Here is an 8,372-nt window from a genome sequence, read left to right as displayed (position 1 = left end):
TAAATCCATCCCCTGCCCACGGTGGGATCAGCTGCAGCTGAAAGAGTCCTGGCTGGAGCTCATCCAACGCAGCCTTCAAACTTTCCAGTGCTGGAAGACCTCCCGGCAAAATCCATGCCAGAGCTTCTCTCATCTCATGTCAGAAAACGCTCCTTGCCGAACCTAAACCACCCAGGAGGCTATTTGTGTCTGTTAGATGTTGTCCTTTCCCTGGGATGATGCAAAGGGAAGAAAGGAATCGCTGTCATTGACCCTCTGCATCATCTTCTCTGGACTATTTGGTCTCTGCTCATGTATCCTGGCCAGCCTCGGTTTTTGGAGGTCTCTGGACTTTTGTTGCCCTCCAAGTCTCTCTGGTGGCGTGGGGGACTAAGCTGGGCTGGACAGAGCTCCATGCATCAGAACGACTCCCTGGGAAATGGAGCAACCCTCAACGTATGTAGCATCACTCCCTCTAGAGCTGGAGACTGTTCCCTTCCGCAAAACTCCACAACGAGATTTCTGGAGTATAGGCACGTGTCGCCCAGGCTGGAAGAAGCCCTGCTCTTCCTCCTGCTGGAATTTGTTTCACTTAAATCCGTGGTTTCTGAATGCAAAGAGCTAGGACTGAAAATAAGAAGGTTTTCTCAACCAGAGCAGGGGCAGCTCCTGTCTGTACCCTCACGTGCCTGGAAAGACCATCTTGGAGTCTCTCTGTGCTACTAAATACAGAAGGTGAAGTCAGCAGGCAAACGCCCAGCACCTTCATCTTGGTGATAAGGACTCCCTAACAAGGAAGAGGGCAGACCCCCAAAAGTGATGCAACTGCTTGGTTTCTGCATGGCACCCTCTCTCCTATGGCACTACACCTGCCTGGAGCTACCGCGTGTGGGAGTATTTTTCTGCTCTGTAAAGTCAGCTCCTTTCAGACTTGGACCAAAGCCTGCTGAAGTCAGTGATCCTCTGCGTTTTGGTGGGCTTTGGATGGGGTCCTCAACGACCTCCGTGGCAGCTCCACAGCAGAGAACTAGGAAACACTATTGATTTCAAATCTTCTCTTGAACTGCACTCACTGTGAGTACCCAGCTCACGAGACATCTATCACAGATCCAGACTGACTCATCACTACAAACTCACCAGCTCAGCCTGTTCCCAGGGCTCGGGTTGCCTGTAGGATCAGCAGTCTGCTGGAACCACCTCACAGAGAGGTGCTCATCAGCACCAAGACGAGCTGCAGCATTAGCCACCATCAAACGAGCTCTGGCTCACCAGTTACATGCTCCAAAATGAGGAACAAACTTGAGCATGATTCCTGGTGTCCTGGGTTAAAGCCAGGGCTGCCGAGGACTTACACACATCACTGTTGCCCTGCCTGTTATGGGTGTCCAGACTTTCCCATGCAGATAAATCTCAGCTTTTCTCAGATCCAGAAGATTCCTGCCACCTACAAATCTCTGGGAATTGTGAGCAACAGCATGTACGCTCATGGAGGCTGGAGCAGGAGGCATCCGTAACCTGCACGTGAGCTCCCACACCCAGAGATGTGAAGATGAATCATAAAACCTCTGTCTCAACTGCCTTCTTCCACTTCCTTGTGCTGGAAATTCCTTCAAATGATACCAGACCCCAGTGCTCTGTAAATCCTAGGAGGACAGATCTTCGGAGCAGCCTATGGTTCCACATCCAGCCGTAGCCAGGGCTTCAGGCTGGCAGTCAGAGGGCTGAGATCCCTTTTGAGGTCATTTCTGCAGGGCTCATGGGTGCAGCCACTGAGCCAAGAGCCAGTGACTCTGTGTACAAAGAGCAGCTCTCTCCTGAGCCCTCAGAAGGGGAAGGGCCCTGCGCCAGGCTGCGCCTGGGGCATCTGTCTCCCAGCAAGGTGGTATGGAGGCAGCTCAGTGCCACAGCATCTCTGCTGTTCCTTGACTTGGTGCCTCATGCCACAGCTCCCAGAGGAGGTGAGAGGCACAAGCTTATGGGAGGAACCAAGGAGACTCCTCCATATGCAGGGAAGGACCACCAGTCCTGCCTGATCAAGACCCAAAGGTGGTTCTTCAGAAGCTGCACACATCAGGTTCAGGTTCGTTGAGTGTTATCTCCAAAACACTGTGTTGGATCTTCAGAGATTCAGGGCTTCTGCTAAAGGCATGGGTAGTTTTCGGACTGGTCCAAAGAGGTCTGATGAGTTTCTGCCTTGGCAGACAAGCTCCACGCTTCTGTCTTCACCAGCCTCACACGCAAAGTGAGTCTTTCCTGCTGCACCGCTGGTGGGTGGAGTGTCCCAGCAGCAGCATCCCAGACGAGCAGTGACTTTCTCCACCTGTGCAACCTGCAAACACATCTCAGCCTGCTCTTTCCAGGCCCCAGAATCCTGGACTGGGCTGATGGATTAGGAGAAATTCCCTTTGCCCAAATGCTCTTAAACCCTTTGGGGAGGAGGGGAGTGGGTGGAGAATAAAAAATACAAACATCCGAAATCACTAAGTTGCCTCTACGTGAGTAGCCCAGGTTTATAAACAAGGACTATTTACAGACAAGTTATGGACTGTCAAGGAAAGATTGTTTTCCCAGTCACGGAAGAACAATAATTAGCATTTAATTAGCACTTTAATTTGGCAAAGCACTTGTAGGAATAGTACACCAACATTAAGTGAAAAAGGCAAAATGTTTTGTAGGATTATTTCATTCTGGAAAGTACTGCTCAAAGAGAGTTGTTTTCCATCAACCACCGGTGGAAGAAAAATAAATACAGAAGGGACAACCTAAATACAGGGGTGTGAAGACTCACAACTATTTTTCTCCAGGTACGGGCAGTAGTTCAAGGACCGGTGCTGTGTTGCAGTGACCTCAGTGCCACCAGCGCTAAAGGTGAGTGTGATGATGTGCTCAGAGGACACATACTTGAGTCTGCGGGGGCCCAGAGTGGGGACACGCTGAGTAGAATGGGGACATCATCTGTCCTCCCTCCAGCCCATGTAGCATGTCCCACCTCTTCAGATGGCCTTGCTACAGCTGGGCCCTTGGTCCCCATCTTGCTCGCTCTGAGCACGTGCTGCTCACCCACAGCCACCACCACCAGGAGCATTTCTGTAGAGGAACAGGCTCATCACCAGATGAGCTACCAAATACCAGACACAAACCCAGCCCAAGGCAGGGAGAAAGCTCTGGTCCTGCAGCCCTGGGTTGTCACTTTGCACTCCTCCTAAGAGCTCTACAACCCATCTTGCACCTATCCTGCATTCCCAGCTCTTCTCAGGATGCCCAGTTTAGGTCAATTTGTCCCAGGCAAGGGACACACAGGTGCAGAGTGGGACACCGAGGTCCTTCAGCAGCTGTCAGATACTCTCACCTCAGTACAGCTCTTAGACCATCAGCAGAGACTTTGGCTCTGAGGAAGGAAATTTAGATGCAGGTGTTGCTCATCCAGGCCTAAACAGATGAAAGAAGTTGACTTTACCTTCCAAGAAAATACTATCTGATTTTAAAACCCCCTTGGCGCCTCTTGGAGGGTGCCTGGCCTGGGTGTAGGTTGGTATTTGCCACCAGGGGTGGCATCTTTTGCTGCACCGTGGTTGGGCCAACAGCTGACTGCACTTACTGCTCAGCCATGGGATAAAAGTCCTGATCTTGAGCTCGATGCGTGTGCCGAGCCCAGCGAACAGCGCCTTCCCAGCACCTTCCCACCGCCTGCACCGCCGCCTGCCCTTCCAGCAGCCAGCCCACACGCGTGGCACCGGTGGCTGAGGAGTTTTTCTGGTGTGACCCTTGGAGAGGGTGCGTGGCAGATGGAGAAGCTCGGCCACAGCCTGCGACCCGCAGCACGAATCACGGCAAAGCACTAGATGGGGCTGCGCGCCCGCTCCTCACTTGCATCCTGCCGAGGCGAGGTGCCTCCCTGGGGCTCAGCTGGAGGAGAAGCCCAAGCTGCACTGGCTGTCCCCAGCCAGCCCTCCTCGGTGCTGCTCCATGGACCACTTCTCCATGTTTGCTTTTATACCAGAGCGTCAAATCCAGCATCTCTAAGGTGTGAAGCTCCAGGCTGGCTGTCAGGTGTGGAAACACCTCTTCTGGTACCCAGGGACTGCAAATCATCAACATTCCCAATGTGGCCTGACCAGGAGCTGTTAAAACCAGAGGCTGGGACTGTCCCTTTGCAGCAGGAGGTTCCAGCCCAAGACACCCCTGAGTGTCTCCCCGAGCTGCAGAGCTACAAACTGACCTTCATCCACTCACACCCGGAGATAAGCCAGTGTGAACTGCCAGCTGGTGACACAAGGGACAGCCTGCTTGGGAGGATGAGTGGGCTTAGAAATCAAGCCCAGTAAAACCAGACAGGAGAAAGGCTGACAGTAAAACCAGACAGGTCAGGCTTCAGACCCTTGTGACCACGCAGAGCAAAACCCCTCGGGGCTGGGAGCTAAGCCGTGACCTGGCCTGACTAACTGCCTCATAAACAGGAAAGGACCTGCTTAAAAATAACCCCAGCCATAAAACCGAAAACACGCGCAGTCATCTCGATACTCGCTGCTAGAACCAAACCAGCCCTTCCTCCTTGTTGAAGATTTTGCATAAAAGAGCCATGATACAACCTCCTTCTCTCAGGTTCCTCTGCCGCAGCCTCTCACCTCCACAGCCAATGCCTTTGCGCCCCCTGGGCACAAACCACTTCCAGCCGAACTTCTCCCGCAGGTCAGCCTCAGGCGTGTGGGTCCCGCTGGTCAGCCCAATGCAGCACACGGGAGCACAGAGCTGGCAGAGGAAGGAGCAAAACAGCATAAACCCCCTAAAACATATTGAGGGCCCAAAATAAGGGGGGCACAACCAAAAGGGATGCAAGGGAAATAATTACGAGCAACAATCCAGCTCTCATGGAGTTAAGACTCCTTCACAGCTTCTGTGTCAGTTCCACCAGGTCCTCACATCCTCTCGCCCTTACCTCAGCTTGTGGTGGTGGGGAAATAACTCCAGCTTGGGCAAAACACACTTTGTTGTTTTTTAAGCTGAGATCAGATAGAAACAGGCTGGAGAAAGGGAGAGATTTGCAAGGAACCTCGTTTCTGCTTCCCTCCCAGGACTGACATACACACTGAAGGCCCAAGCTGGGGTTCAAAATTTCCTTGAGCTATAGAATAATTATTTTCACTACAGCAGGAAAGCAAAGACCACTGAGAAGGATGATCCGTGCTGCAGCACCGCCTTGTATTTCTAGTTTTCCTTTGTCAGAAAGGTGGGAATAAAAAGTTAGTTTCTCTGCAACTTGCCCCTCATGTTCCTGGTGACCCTTGGCAACCCTTTCCAACAAGCAGTGACAGCACCCAAACGCTGCTGAAACGGTCCCGTGCAGCTGGAAGAGGCTCCTTCCAACGGCCAGGGCTCCTCGCTGCCCAGGAGGAGGGCGCAGGAGCGGCCGTGCTGAACAAGGCAGCTTTGTTCTGCTCAACAGCGTACGTAGGAGCTTGGGAACAAGTTGGTTTTGGCCCGAGCACAAGCGAGGCAAGCTGTGAAAATGAATGACCAGGCAGATGACCCCAAAGGGAGGTAAACCACCTACACTCAGCCCTGCTCAACCCTCCAGGCGTGAGCAGCTCTAACTGCAGCTCCCAGGCTGGATAACACAAGCCTTAACATGCGTAAGAGTTTCAATCACGATTCAGTCGCAGGTTTGTTTCTTCGTTAAACCACAAAGAGGTGATGGCACAAGTGCTTGGGCAAGAAGAAAAGAGTCAATCAGCTGGAACCGGCAGGTAGCTGGAGAGATCATCACCCTCTGTGGGACCTGCCTCTCCACTGCCCCACCTGAAAACAGTCCTGGTAGCTCCCGGCTTTGTGCATCAATGTCAACCACAGAAGTTGTCCCAACACGGCTGATTTAATTCCCACCTCCTACCTTGACCATCGGCGCTGCCTCTGATGGTTTCATGACCTTGCGAGAGTCAGTCACACATGATAAAGTTTTAACTCGAGCTTGTGAGGAACACGTACCAGGTCCCCACCGAAAGACCCCTCGTCATGCTTCAAGGAAAGCCTCTTACTGTGTTAGTTAAATTAAGTCTTGTTGCTTTTAGCGCAGAGCTGCAATAAGCTTTATACAGAGAAGAACAAGGAATCAACGCAGAGCTCGAGCAGACAACTCCCTCTCGGCCACGCTCAGGCCCATCGCCAGCGATACACAGCCCAGCTCAGTGCTACAAGCCCCCGCAGGTCCTTCCCAGGAGCAGTGGGAAGGATTACACGTGTACAAGATATGGCAAGGTTTGGTCAAACTCACCCTGCGACACCCACCCTTCGGCGGGTGGAGAGCGCGGAGGCTCTGCTTGTCGGCAGCCGAGCAGTTTGGTGTGTGCCTCTGGCGGGCCACGAGTCACACAGGGGGGTTAGGTGTGGTGTGACCAAGCCCCTCGTGTCACCGAAACCAGGAAGAGACCCAACACCCATGACGTGTTAAGAAGCAGCATTCTTTATTTATTTATTGCAGCGCTGGACGCACGGGGGATGGCGCCAACCTCACGTCCACACTGGTCCACAAAGCTGAGCAGATTGTATTCAGTAACTTCATACATATTCATCAGCAATTCCCGGAATACTGACACCTAATCATTAGTTTTCCCACAAATCATTATAATATTCCTCACCCACTTGCACATACCCAGTCTTTTGAGTTGAGGGTCATCAGGCGGTCCTGAGGGTCATCAGAGCGACCCTCCTCAAATCCACTGGTTGAACATTCCTTTGAAGTCTCCATAAATGGTCCTGAGAACAGGTCATCACATTCCTTAATCTTCTTTGGCTCCAAAGTGCTGGCTCAGAGCCTGTTTTATTCCAAAGCCTTCTCTTTGTTTTGCCGTTTCTCCCAATTACCCCTGGACATGCACTGTTAACTTCCTAACAAATTCTGACAACTTTTAGCACTACCAGTTCCCTCCAGGGATTAATGAAGGCCTAGCCTACGTGACTGCAGGTTATTTATTGCAAATACAACAAACTACAATCTTAAAGACTCATATATATATACATACATTGTTTGATTATTTCACTATTACTTGATTATTCCATCCCCAGGTAACACTTGGGGGTTGATGAATGGGTCATCTGCCTTCCAACACCTCCTGAGTCAGGTGTTGGTAAGGCTGAGGCCGAACTGCGTGGACCTGTTGTGACCAGGATGTACCTAAACATAATTCCTAGAGCTTCGGGAATTTGCAGGTCAAGACCTGTGCTACTGCAGGAAGCTAAAAATTCCCTGTTAGGTGGCTACAGAACAAAAGCGCTGCACTTCACGGCAGGGCTCGGCTGTCCCTCTGCACAGCCCTTCACCCTTTAATTCCTATTTGGATCCGGTCGCATGGCACTTCAGGCAATGGTTCTTTCCACAGTCTCTAGCTTTTCTTCAGCGGCATTTTGAAATACCATCACACTCCCCAGTTTTGCTGGAGTTGGTGATTGTTTCAGCCCCAGCAGGCAGGATTTGCAGGGCTGTTCGTAAAACAGAGGTGAGGTTGTTCTTTCCCAGGAAAGAAAGAGCCTTCATTTAAACAACAGCAACAAAGGTTAGATTGTCAGTCCCTGTATCCTGGAGTTATTTAATAGTGAGAGCGCTGTGTGAAACACCATCACCTTGGGTACCTCTGAAATGAGGAAAGGCAAGACCCTTCCCAGGCAACAGAAATTTCAGAGGGCAAGATCCTGGTGCTGGTAAAATCAGGTATTTGTAGAAAACCTTGCTGCTGGCAGGCTGGAGGGAGGAAGCCACAGAGCACATCTGTGCCAGTCTTAAGAGAAGTGCATGAGCTCTTCCTTCATCGGCCCTCGGCAACAGGCAGAGAGATGTCACTGTCACTCACACTGTGCAGCTGCCTCCTCTGATCCCCTCTCACCTCCGGCTGCAGTTCCAACTGCGACACAAGAGCTGAAGCTGTCGGCACACATCTGTCTGCTGAAGAGGCTGAATTGCTCTTCCCTTCCTTATTAGTACCTCAAGGTGACCCTGGGAGTTCAGTACCCAGTTCTGAAGTCAACTGGTCACAGACTGCAACCAGCCTTCTCAGCGCTTCCCCACTCTGCAGACAAGTGGCTCCCTCTGTCTCCTCGTGCAACTCTGGCAGGTGTTCGCAAAGGTGTAACACACTAATCATACCCTTACCCGTGGCACGTTCCCAAAGCAACATCAGCTTCCTGGTCCGAGCCAGAACGGAGCTCGTTGTGTCCAGAGGTGTCACTGCCCAGCCCGGTCTCTGCTCCGTGACGGCACTGGCTGGAGGTAACGACGTCTCGTTGCAGACAGCGGCTGCTCCCAGCAGTGACAGCGCTGGATGGTCCCCATCACGGCCAGGGGTTGGGTGCAGAACGGCTCTGGCTTGTACTCGCTGCTGGGCAGACCAAGGGCACTGCTGAAC

Source organism: Buceros rhinoceros, unplaced genomic scaffold (genome assembly GCF_000710305.1).
Source record: "Buceros rhinoceros silvestris isolate BGI_N320 unplaced genomic scaffold, ASM71030v1 scaffold6843, whole genome shotgun sequence".
In the NCBI taxonomy this organism is placed as follows: Eukaryota; Metazoa; Chordata; class Aves; order Bucerotiformes; family Bucerotidae; genus Buceros; species Buceros rhinoceros.
Note: the sequence above shows the minus strand (reverse complement) of the source record.